General features: G+C 33.9%; 1 protein-coding gene and 1 long non-coding RNA gene across 5 annotated transcripts in view; both read right to left on the bottom strand.

The window, feature by feature from the left end:
• The window catches only part of NEK7 (NIMA related kinase 7), a 150,177-nt gene that overhangs the window by 7,061 nt on the left and 131,311 nt on the right, over positions 1-11,805 (bottom strand). The gene's annotated exons all lie outside the window — the stretch shown is intronic.
• The window catches only part of LOC116558643, a 12,182-nt gene extending 377 nt beyond the window's left edge, over positions 1-11,805 (bottom strand). Inside the window, exon 1 of the long non-coding RNA XR_004272111.1 lies at positions 47-11,805. This is a non-coding gene — a long non-coding RNA (uncharacterized LOC116558643). The remainder of the gene's footprint in view (positions 1-46) is intronic.

Raw genomic sequence — 11,805 nt, 5'->3', positions numbered from 1 at the left:
CCTAACTCTCTCACCTGTCTCATGCCTTACCCGTGGATCTTATAACCCTCCAAACCCCTATCTCTCTCACCTGTCTCATGCCTTATCTCCTCGCTGCATATCTCTTCTCTAAAGTCCTTCCTCATTATTGTATTTGCTACATGGAACTTACTATATTCTACTTGGACCCCAGTGTACCCTTCACATACTTGTATTAAAGTCTTTAGAATACTTTATTGTAATTCATTAAATGTCTGTGTTCTCTTATTAAACTGCAAGATCTAGAGGGTGGATGCTGGATGAATGGTAAGTACTCACTGGCTTGTGGAATGAATGAAAGAATGATGAGTGGGTAACCTCTGGCTGAGGAAAAAAGAAAAGGTTTTTTGGAGGTAGTATCTGAGCTGAGGTCTGAAGCAAAAACATAATCTTAATATATAAAAGGGGTAGAGAGAATTCTAAGCAGAGATAACAGAATGAACAACGATTCTTGGCCAACGAAAGTATGATGTGTGTGAAAGCGATGGCAGGCACTGCTGCATGACTGCCGAGCCGCAGGGATGAAGTGATAAGCTGGGCCAAAGAAGAGAAAGCCTTAAGGGGTTTAAAATCTATTCACACAGACAATGGGAAATCAGCATTTAAGGCAAGCGGGAGAGACCATTAGAGTTGGGCTTCAGCACATGTTTTCTTGGTGCAAAGACAGGCAAAAAGAGAACGATGCCAGCAGAATGCTCAATTAAGTTCCTCTAAGATTTCAGGCAAGAAACAGCATTCGTCAGAAGTATTCACGAGGGTATCTGAAGTGGGGTAACAGAAGTGGTAACACTACAGGAGGTGTGGCCTTGAGAGGGCAAGAAGGGCACTTCGAGTTTTTTTAAGATATCACGTTTGAGATACTGACACACTGAGATTTTGGTAGAAACATGAATTCCTGAATTTTGGGTTTAATTCCGCATTCATATCAAGACAACTGAATTACACACATTAAATATGTTTTGTGACTCTACCATATCTAGATTATGAAGATAAAGGAGACAGCTCAAGTAAAAAGTTGTTAACCTATACTAAACAGTAATTTTTAATTGTACAGTTCTCTTAAATACTCATGTGTTGATTTAGTCTTGCTTAATGGCAGATATCGTTCTGGATTATAAAAATATTCTAGGCTGGGTGGTGGCTCATGCCTGTAATCCCAGCTACTCAGGAGGCTGAGACAGGAGAATTGCTTGAACCCAGGAGGTGGAAGTTGCAGTGAGCCTCCAGCCTGGGCAATGTAGAACTTATCATTTTACAAAATCTTCCATATAATTTTATTTTTAACAGCTCTATTTAAAGTATTGTAATCTCCCACAACAGTCTCATTTTACAGATGAAAAATCCAAGGGTGAATTAAAAAATTAATGGTGGGACTTGAGTTGGAACTCAAGTCATTTGATTTTTTTCACGCAGGTCTTTTACCACATGCCACTGCTGACAGCTTCTTTACTTTTACCTACTTGGTCTTTTGGTTTGAATTTCTCCTGATGCTTAATACAGCTATTTATACATGATGATTAGTAGTAACACTAATTTCAAATCATTTCCATGATAACGGGATAACACTTGATTTAAGGTATCACCTGAATTCCAATCAGGAGACATGAGTGACTAGATACTAACAGGTCATCATAGAATGGAGAAAGTAATATGGGTAGTTTATTCCACTCAGAGATTGTTCTGTTATTTAGTGAACACAGTGGTAAGGTGGCTCAAATTTCATTAAGGGTGTCCACCTGACATGCTTTGTTTTCCTCTAAGCAAATCAAAAGAATAGAATCCACGTTCTTGCCAAAGAGTATATAACCTTAAATAGTATGCCATGTAGTGGGTTCTATCAAATTTGTGTTAGAAATTGAAATTTAGGGAAGACTCTGTAATGAATAAAGTCATCTTTACAACTTTGGATAATCTAAGTTCTATCCTTTAGTCAGACCACCAGAAGGCTGCATCTTGGGAGCACATTTGTTTATCCTGCTGACAAATCACCTTTCCAAAATGGTGCTTTTATACACGCTTTTGGATTTCATCAAACATCACTTAGGCATTTGCTATAAAATTGATGTTGAAGACACTGCTTGGTACATTACTCACAGATAGTCATATAAGATATTTCTACCATAATTCAATAGGAGACAACTTTCTCTTTTGTGAGAAACTATTAATAGTATATTTCCCCCTTAAAAGCAGCAACTAATTTGCTTACTATGTTTCCCTTTGTGCCATGAGATAAAGGAAGCAATAGCCAAGTGAGAACCTCAACACAGCAACTCTGCTGGTCGTAACAGGTATACATTTCCGTGCCCTTCCCATCCTGGTTCTGAATTTTACTTATATATCCATTTTAATTACAGATAAGTCATGTCTGTTGCTATAAATTATCTCAAATCTTTTTTGAAGAAAAGTGGATTGGGAATTACATAATAGGAGATTTATATAGGCTGAATTCTTAATTTCATGTTATTTTCCTTGGTATTTGTCAGATAACTATTGGTTGTTCTAAAGATATACTTAAAACAGACCTGTTACTCTAGTGGGGGAAAAATCAGTTGCAAAAATCTTTTGGTATAACAAGGGGAAAAAAAAATCACAAGTAAAATTTTATGCCTTTAATGTTAATAATTGGGTTTAAAAATGTGAATTCATATGGATCCATGAATAGCCTTGTAAGACTAAACAGCAATTACAAACAAGGCCACATCTCCTTCTTTTAATGAATACAAAACTATAATATCACTTGAAGGTGGTAGAGTTATTTGTGGCCCTGCCATTGTGAATAGGAGGATAAAATAGTCACCTATGTATATTATAACCCGGGTATTGTATTAAGAGCTAGGGTTTAAAACTCATCCATTAGAAAAGAAAATCCATTTTTACTTTGTTAAATAACTATACGTAATAGGTTGACTCATGGTTACGAAGCGGTGCACTTTTTGCAGCTAGTGAACATATCTGGGGTTATATTACTTAGACTTGGATATTCCACTGAATTATTAGTTTTTCTAAGACTCCAATGGAGAACTGAAAATACAGTCCCCTGAACATTTTCAGATCAAAAGATATCTCTTTATGCTCTTTGAGATATCTCTGGGATTTCAAATAAATGCTAGTTCCAGTGCTAAAGAAAAACTATCTCCTAAAAGGTAATATTTAATATTTATGAACCATTCTATGCATTTTACATGGTTTAATTTACTTAATCTTCATAAAAACTCTATGGGGTGGACACTACTGGTATATACAATTTTAAAGAGTCGTAACATTCCTAAGGCCACCACGGCACAAGGGGCAAAGCCTGGATCTGAAATAAAGCAGTCTAGCTCCAGCGCCCAAGCTTTTAAATATAGTACTATATTATACTGCCAGAGAAAATTCTAACTTGATCTGGAGGGTCCCTCACGGCCACCTCTGCACAAAGGTGGGGTGGCCTTCCACACAGTCAAAGACAGATTGTGAGGCCAATTGTGATTTTCAAAAGAATGCTAACTCTAACACCAGTTCCTCTGGTTTCTAAAATTAATGGATCTGCCTTCACATTTCATAGGCCAATTGTGATCAAAAATCAAACCAAAAAATTTTCTCAAGAGTTCTGCAGAATTCCCAATAAGATATAGCCTACTTTATTCTGTGAGAGATATACTTAAATGACACCAAAATATTCAATTATTATGACAAGATGATATTTTTAATGTTATTTCTAATCTGACTCATGAAAATGGCAGTAAACTCCCTCCAAATAAAATAAACTTGATTTTTATCATAGAACAATTTCTTTATTCCAGATTATAAATTTATACAGTAACCTGATGAACATAAGAAATGCCTCTAAGTTTTTTCCCTTTTTCAGATATCAAATAATCAAAACGAGATAATGATCCTAGCGATTTCCCTCAGTGTTTTTTTTACATTTTTAAAATAGTTTCTGTAAACCTCTGGAAGGAATAAAGTTATTTAAAAAACATTTAATATTTATCCAATACTGTGAATGATTTTAAGTACTACATTATTAACCCATGTTCTAGGAAAATGTGATTAGATAATAGTATTAAGAATTTGATACATATTCCTTCATGTCAGGTTTCATTTTCTAATAATATTAGTCAATCACTTGCTCAAAAAAATGTGTGCTTGATTGTGGGAGTTAGCTTTCCATTTATTGCTTTAAATTGTAGAAATAATTCCAATATCATTAGATATTGCAACACTGATAAGAATAAATACAAGTAAGCATTTCATGGTTTATGTTATCTCAGAAAACTTAGTTTGCATTACTTTTGACTCGTTTGTAAAAAAAAAAAAAAGTCTACTTTGTTGCTTTTATAAAAAATTGTTTTATATAATATGTTTAAAATAAGGCAAAGTAAAGGTCTGAATATACAAAAGCCTTTACAAAATCAGTGAAAACTGTTTAATTCAGATGCTTCTCAAACATTTTAAAAGCAACATAGAAACACTTAAATGAAACAAAGTTTATAAAGTAAAAATAAAATGGATTCTCTGTAACATTTCTAAGGGATTATGAGGTCATTAGCTATAAAGAAATGAACGTTGTCAATAAAGTAGAGAAAATACAAATATATTGTGATCTATATAGTTCTAAAGAGATATCAAAGCAAATAGGTTGATACCAGAAATGTTAAAAAGAAGACAGTGTTAACAGTCATTGTTGTCAGGGTGATAACCCAATTACAGATCAAGTTCAGTCACGTACAGGTAATAACAATAGGGCTCTTTGTGCATTACAGCTTTAGGTCACTAACAATTCTCAACAGAATAATAAAGACTAGTGCTATTGGTACTGTTCCTTTTTCACCCCCCTCTTAATCCCTCTGAGACCAATTATGTTATGTCAGTCTCCCGGATATACCCAATTTCCATCTACCCAAGGACACATTTTAGCACCCCAAAGTGGGTCTAATACATTAAAGTACACTATATTTTGGAGCTTTAGATATTTATACAAAATGATTAGGCGTATCTTACTGGTACACCAAAGTGTCACTAGTGATTGACTTGGGGGTAGAGGCAAAGGGAAAAGAAAGTAATCTTACACAGATATAAGGTAATGTAATGTCTCTATTTCACAGCTGAAGATCATTCAGTGTCTTTTGAAAACTGTGAAAGTCTTACAGAAAGTTACATGATTTTTATAGGATCCCATAGGACATGTGAAATATAGGACACCGTTTTGGATTCATGTCTTCAAGGAGCAAGTCCCCAATGTAACTTCAGAAGCACAGGTGAACAAAGGGCTTGCTTAACTATGTATTTTAAACAAAAATAGAAGATTCAAAGCTTAAAAGTCTAATCTTATATGGCAACTATCAGCAAGGTGGCCAACTGATGTTATGTTTTAAGTGATGAGAATATTAAATTTACTGAAACAATTTCTAGGAAAGAAAATCAAATGTTATTAATAGTGTTTGAGACAACACTGCTAATTTTAATAAATAATGGCACAATTATATATTACTGATTTTATTACATATATATCTACATTTTAAAGTAAAACATTCTTATTTCAGGATTTGATTACATGGTTGCAGAGACTGCAGAAATGTTTGTTCAGAATTACCTTCCGACATTGTGCCATATAAAATAATGTCCTTCTTTTAAATAATTTTAGGACAATGTGTTACAAAAAAATCCTCTAACACCAATTTAAACGACTTTGGTTAATTTACAGTAACAACTCCAGAAAACTTACATAGATCTATTAAAATTTGTAAGTCTAGCAATTACAAACTAAAAATATTTGGACTGCTCAAATGAATAAAAAAGTTTTATAAACTTAATTTAACTTCAAAAATGTAAAAATAATCTCTACCTGACACTTTCATCTTTTTTTCTATTTACATAAAGCAGTTCTTTCGTGAACCAAAGCAAAGGTCATAGTTTTTGTTACTGACTTAACTCCCTTAAAAATCTTCTTTAAACATATTCTAAATTAAAAATAAACAAAAATTATTTATAAATATTCTTTTTGAAACCCAGTTATAATTTTTAAAGCTTTCATTTAGTGTTTTCCTTTCCTTAATAGTAGCCATTTGAAAATAAAGTATTAGTAAAATGATGACAAACCATAACTTTTTTTGTTCAATATATTATGGATCAACATATTTGCTATGTTGAGATACATGCTTGGTCTTTCATACTCAGATAGGTAGCAGTAACTCCTACCCTTCTGTAGCTTCCTTGTACTTTCCTTTCAATGTTACATTGTCCCTGAGTTTTCATGAGTCAGAAGAGTGTTCTAAGCAAATGCCTCATTGTGACTCTGCCCTCTCACCTGCTATGCCTCTAGAGAAGGAGATTCCAGATAAATATGGTGAGTGAAAGGGTTAAGAACAGAGAGGAGAAAAATAAAGAATTAGTAAGTCTAAGAGTAGAAATCATGAAATGCTCATTCATAAAACACCTGAGAATTTACTCTGGGCTCTGTGTTCTTATAACACAAATGGCGATGCCATGCCATATGGGTACCACTGTGATGTCCAGTATTTGCTCTAAACATTGTCTAGGTCTCTACTTACACATAGAGAAATGGGAATGATGCAGTTACCCTTCTTTAACAGGAAAATTGACAACTGGATTAAATAAAACGTGATTTCAAAAGGTGAAAAAAATTCAGTATTATAATTTTATTCAAAGCCACATAAACATATTATATTCTCCAATAACCTATAAATATCTGAAATCAGTTTATTTCCATTAAAAATTTACTATTGTTATTCATACAAAATCAACCATAGAAAAAATCTTAACTTTTTAATCCCTGTGTTGATTTTAAATACACCATAAAATCAAGACCTCTCTTGTTTCAACAACAGTGGAGATGATGTCAGCAATTTGTAAACATTTGAGTGCAGCAGCAGGAAAGATATTACCAGGCTGCACTGCTAAACTATTTCAGGAGAGGCCAGAAAGAACCCTCCCCTCCTGCCTATGTTTCTCTAACTTAAAAAAAAAAAAAAAAAAGGAGAGGGACACTGTCCACCTGAAAGAGGAAGACAAAAATAACAGAAAACAGGTAAAACCAAAATATATTCATTAGCATTTATGAGGTGAACATTTATGGTTCATTCATTCTCTATTAGTTCTTTGATTGAATGTGACCTTTCAGGTTGATACTTTATGGTATAATTTTTTTGAGTAGTCTCATTACTTGATTTTTTTAAAATAACCAAGTTTTCTGTCTGTGGGCTGGAGGTATAACGTCATACAATGAACACAAATTTAATGTAAAACAAAAGAGACATTACGTAATGTGAAAACTAATCACTGGATTAAAAATTCTGATTCCAAAATCACATTTTGCTGGTTTCTTAACCTATAAAAAGCATTAATGAGACTTACTAAACTAGTAAGTTTTTGAAAATATAATCAGAATATAATCACAATAACCACAAATACTGAAATATTGTATCCTTCATCAGTCTTTCTTATAATACATTTAAAACTACTACTAAATAGATAAACATCTGCCATAGCAAGCAGATGTTTATCTATTTAGTAGTAGTAGTGCAGATCAGCAAGTGTTGTTGTAATAATGGTCTACTTTATTAAAAACGTTTTAACCATCTTTCCAATGTTTGACAGGTGCTTAAATTTCTTTTTTACTCAAAGCACTGTCTTTAGTCTTCAATTTATCTCTACCCAATTTTCTTGAACCAAGGGCACGCTTTATACTTCTTTCTCATTTCCATTTCTTAAACTTTCACCTGTAAACCCTGTACTCAACTTACAGAACTTGCTTCCAAAGCTATCTCCTCAAACCTAACATGAAATCTGTTAAAAGCAACCACTGAGGCACCACTGTGTCAACTTTTCTTATGCTTTCTGTATTCAAACTAGAAATTTTTAATAACAAAGTATTGAATGAAACAAAGTATATATTTTGTTTGATATTAACGCTGACATTTTTAACAGCATCAGTTAAACTTCTAAATAATTAACAATATAGCTATTTACTATTGTTTTTTACTTAGAATTCATAAGATAAGCTAGTGAACAAATGCATAATTTTGGTGACTACTCCAATGTCTCTCAAAGAAATTAAATACTGAAACTGAAGGAAAACAGTCTATTTATCTTATTTCCCAGTAAATGCGCACTTGGCATTACAGAGATAATGATGCTTATATAAAATAGGAAGTAATATCAATCAAAGAAAACTATCACATCCTCTGGCCTATCTTGCAAGTAATTTTCTGCCTTACTCTAGAGAGAGTTCTTTGGAGAAGTTTCTCTCGCTCATTCAATTCTCATTTATTGGTTCATCCATTCTTTTAAAAAATTTATTCCTTTAACTCAGATTCCCACCCTCACTCCCTCAATCAATCAATCAATTGATTACTAAGCCTTTAAAAATGTGTTGGCCCCAGGCCCTAGAGATATACAGATAAGTAGCAGAGTTACTGATCCTCAATGGCGGGAGCTTGACAGCCTGCAGGGGAGGCATCCGTGCAAGGAAGCTACTACAACATGGTGTAACTGCCAAGGGAGGAGGCAACAGGAAGAGAAGAAAGGAGGTCAGGGAAAACCACACAGGAAAACTTTATGTACAAGTTATATTTGAAAGGAAAAGAATGAGTTTGTTTGGTAAAGAACAGGGAAAGAGGTATTTCCGAAAGAGGAAACATCATCTATAAAAACATGAAAATTCATGGAACTTCTAGTGGAACATGCATTGATAGAGTTAGAAAAATTAGAAAAGAATATCTGATGATCAACAATCCTTGAGAGATGAGCCCAGGTCCGTTTATGAGGCTTTTGAGTCACAATTCCTTATACATAAGTAAATGTTTGCTTCACTGTCACCAACAATACCAAGTTTCACTTAAACTGAGAGATATTCAAGGAAAGATATCTTTTCAACCCAGGACCCTTGCTTAAATATAGTAACTGTCCATTAATACATGAATGAGATCATTACTAGAAAAAGGAAAAAATACAAAACACCAAAAGAAATCAGAAAGAAAAATATTTAAATAAGCCACAAAATATAGATTCCCTAATATCATTCATGTGTAGATGAAATACTTCAATCTGGAACCCCAATCATTTGTACACACTAAGTCTAGCATAATTCAAAAGAAAAGATTTGACGTACAGGCTTATTTTTCTAAAACTACTTCTCATTTTTTGTTTTAATGCTTACCTGTTATACATGTTTTAGAATATAATATAGGGAAAAAAAAAAATCTGAACTTTGAAACTCCGAGTTCTTCTAAATAGAATGACTATGTCTAGAAATAATTTGTGTAGGGTTCCTTAGAATTCCTATCAACTGAGGCCGATTGGCACGTATAGCTAGTACTCTCACAAAATGTTCCCTTAAAATCTTGTTTGGGCAGTGGCCTTAAAAATTTGGCAGTAGCTAAGTAAATTTGGTAAGCTTGCAAATACATATTTGGTAAATTGATTTGCTTAAAATTTTTTAGTTTTCAAATAGTTACACAGTTTGTTACCATTTTACCTATAAAATTAACAAAATAAACTGTCTTTTCATTAAAAGTTCACTGTTGAAAAACTCTGTACTTCACTTTTTATTGGTTCCTGTATTTTGCCATACTAACAAATTAAACAGTAATTTGAATTTTTAAAAGATCTAAATTATCAAAAATATTTAAGACATTATTATACTTCCAAATTTGGGATTTTTGGCTACCATGAACTCTGAATAATTATTTTACAAAGAAATTTGAGTTGCTACTTAAGAAAATATTTATTTATCTGCCTTTCAAAGCTCTTATTTTGAGAACTCTTCTACATAACTAAACAGATTAAAGTAACATTGTTATACAGTCTGCATATTTTTATATTCATTTTCTTAGTAAGAATTATTTTCCACATTTACCTAGAAATTACAGCTTTCTATTTCATCAGGGAATGACAACAAATTTTACCAATATGAGCAATCACACTTTTTTGGAAAGTACACCATATAATGTGTTTTGCTTTATAGCTCTTTTCGAAACTGGAAACTATACGAGGGAAGTAAAAAGTGGAATCCATTTTCCTTTCCCAACTCTAAGACCTTCTATCTGGGCCAGACTTTGATATTTGCCCCTTGGCTGAGGATCCGCGTATCCAACTTCACACTTAGCTGCAGTGAAGTAGCCCTGCAGGCAGGCCGACTTCAACGAACCACTAGTGGTAGCATCATTAAAATCCTGCTGAAGGTCACCATGGTAACCGCCTGCTGAGGCTTCGCTGCTGCACTCGGCATCTCCTAATCAGCTACCATGTGAAATGCAAATGCAGACAGTCTGAAAATTAGTCAAGAAGAATAGGGGATGAGGATGCAGATATGTGAAATATTCATGCGCTTCATGGAAAAAAGAAGACAGCATGAATGACACAACAAAGAAAGGCCCCTGACATTCTTGCTATCATTTTGCATTATTGTTCACACCCTACTGTATTTCCAGGCCTACGGTTCTGAAGTTGGTTTTGTGAAATGCCATATTTATAGTCTATACCCAAAATAGTAATTAAAAATGGCTAACATAATAGTATTAACATCAAATAAAGATAATACTTTTAAATTATCATCACTGCTGTGTAAGAGTTTATTCTAATTACCTGAATACAAATGCTATGGAGCAAAAAACAGGCATCACTGATTATCAGTATCAAAACTGCCAGAAGAAAAAGTGCCTATTATATTCTAGGAACACAAACGCTTTACATGTGGTGACAATTCTTTAGAGATATTTATTATTCAAGTTACACGAACTCAAATTTCCTTACATAATACTAAGACCCAATGCTATTCATTTCACAATAGAAAGACTGACATGATTACCTAATAAGAGAACATTATAATTGTTTTATATTTTTCCTTTTCTCCTTTCCATTTTCCTGGGGCAAAAAATCTGTTGCTCATGAGACGGTGGGATGTCCTAACTCAAGACACTATTTTCTCTGGGCAGGTCCCCGATGAGTATTCCACAAAGAGCTTACATGAAACATTTTAGCTGACCTGAGATACTGCTATTCTGCATACCTCCTCCTTAACTATTGGTAAAATCATGATGTATTAGGCTAAAATGGGAGACGTTCTGTTCCATGAAAGAATGGACACTGGGTAGAGCCGAAACAACTCATTTCAATGGGTTACTAAAGCAAGCAAGCATTCAGACTCAGATCTTAATAAGGTAGCCTTCTAAGATTTTCAGCCACAGCTAACACACTTTTTAAACACGTCTACAATGATAACCTCAAAATATTTCCCTAGTGGAATCTGAGTATAGCAGTGAGGTGATGACAGGACAGGTATTGTCAAAGGAGGGAAGGTAAAGCTTAAAGAATAAGGTTCAGAGATACGTAGTTAAGAGATGCACGTTTCGAGTTTTGGAAAACATGGATGAATGGGAAGTTCTGCCAAAATAGCAAGTTACAACTGTGTGTGGGTCTGGAACTGTGAAAATAAGGAGTTAGCCCTGTTAAGAGGGGCCATCGAACATGATGATTAACTAGAGCCTAGGTATGAGCATTAGTTCTGCCCTTTGCATCGTTCAGTACACTGCAGAGTCAGCTACTATTCTTATCACACCTAGAAAGTGGCCAATTTTACACCACACGCTGGGTTGTGTTCCACTACACATTATGAAGTGCGGTCGACTCTTCAGACAGCAAGTCTCCAGGTGAATGAAAACAGAATAAAAAGTACTAGTTCTGCCACCTATGCCGTTCATTTGCATTTCCAGATAAAGTAAAATTTCTTAATAAAATAAAAATGTTAGCAAAATGAACAACGGACAAACACGTGGACTGGAAAAG

Source organism: Sapajus apella, unplaced genomic scaffold (genome assembly GCF_009761245.1).
Source record: "Sapajus apella isolate SASKATOON/1434 unplaced genomic scaffold, GSC_monkey_1.0 scaffold22, whole genome shotgun sequence".
In the NCBI taxonomy this organism is placed as follows: domain Eukaryota; kingdom Metazoa; phylum Chordata; class Mammalia; order Primates; family Cebidae; genus Sapajus; species Sapajus apella.
This window is presented reverse-complemented; position numbering and strand designations above follow the sequence as displayed.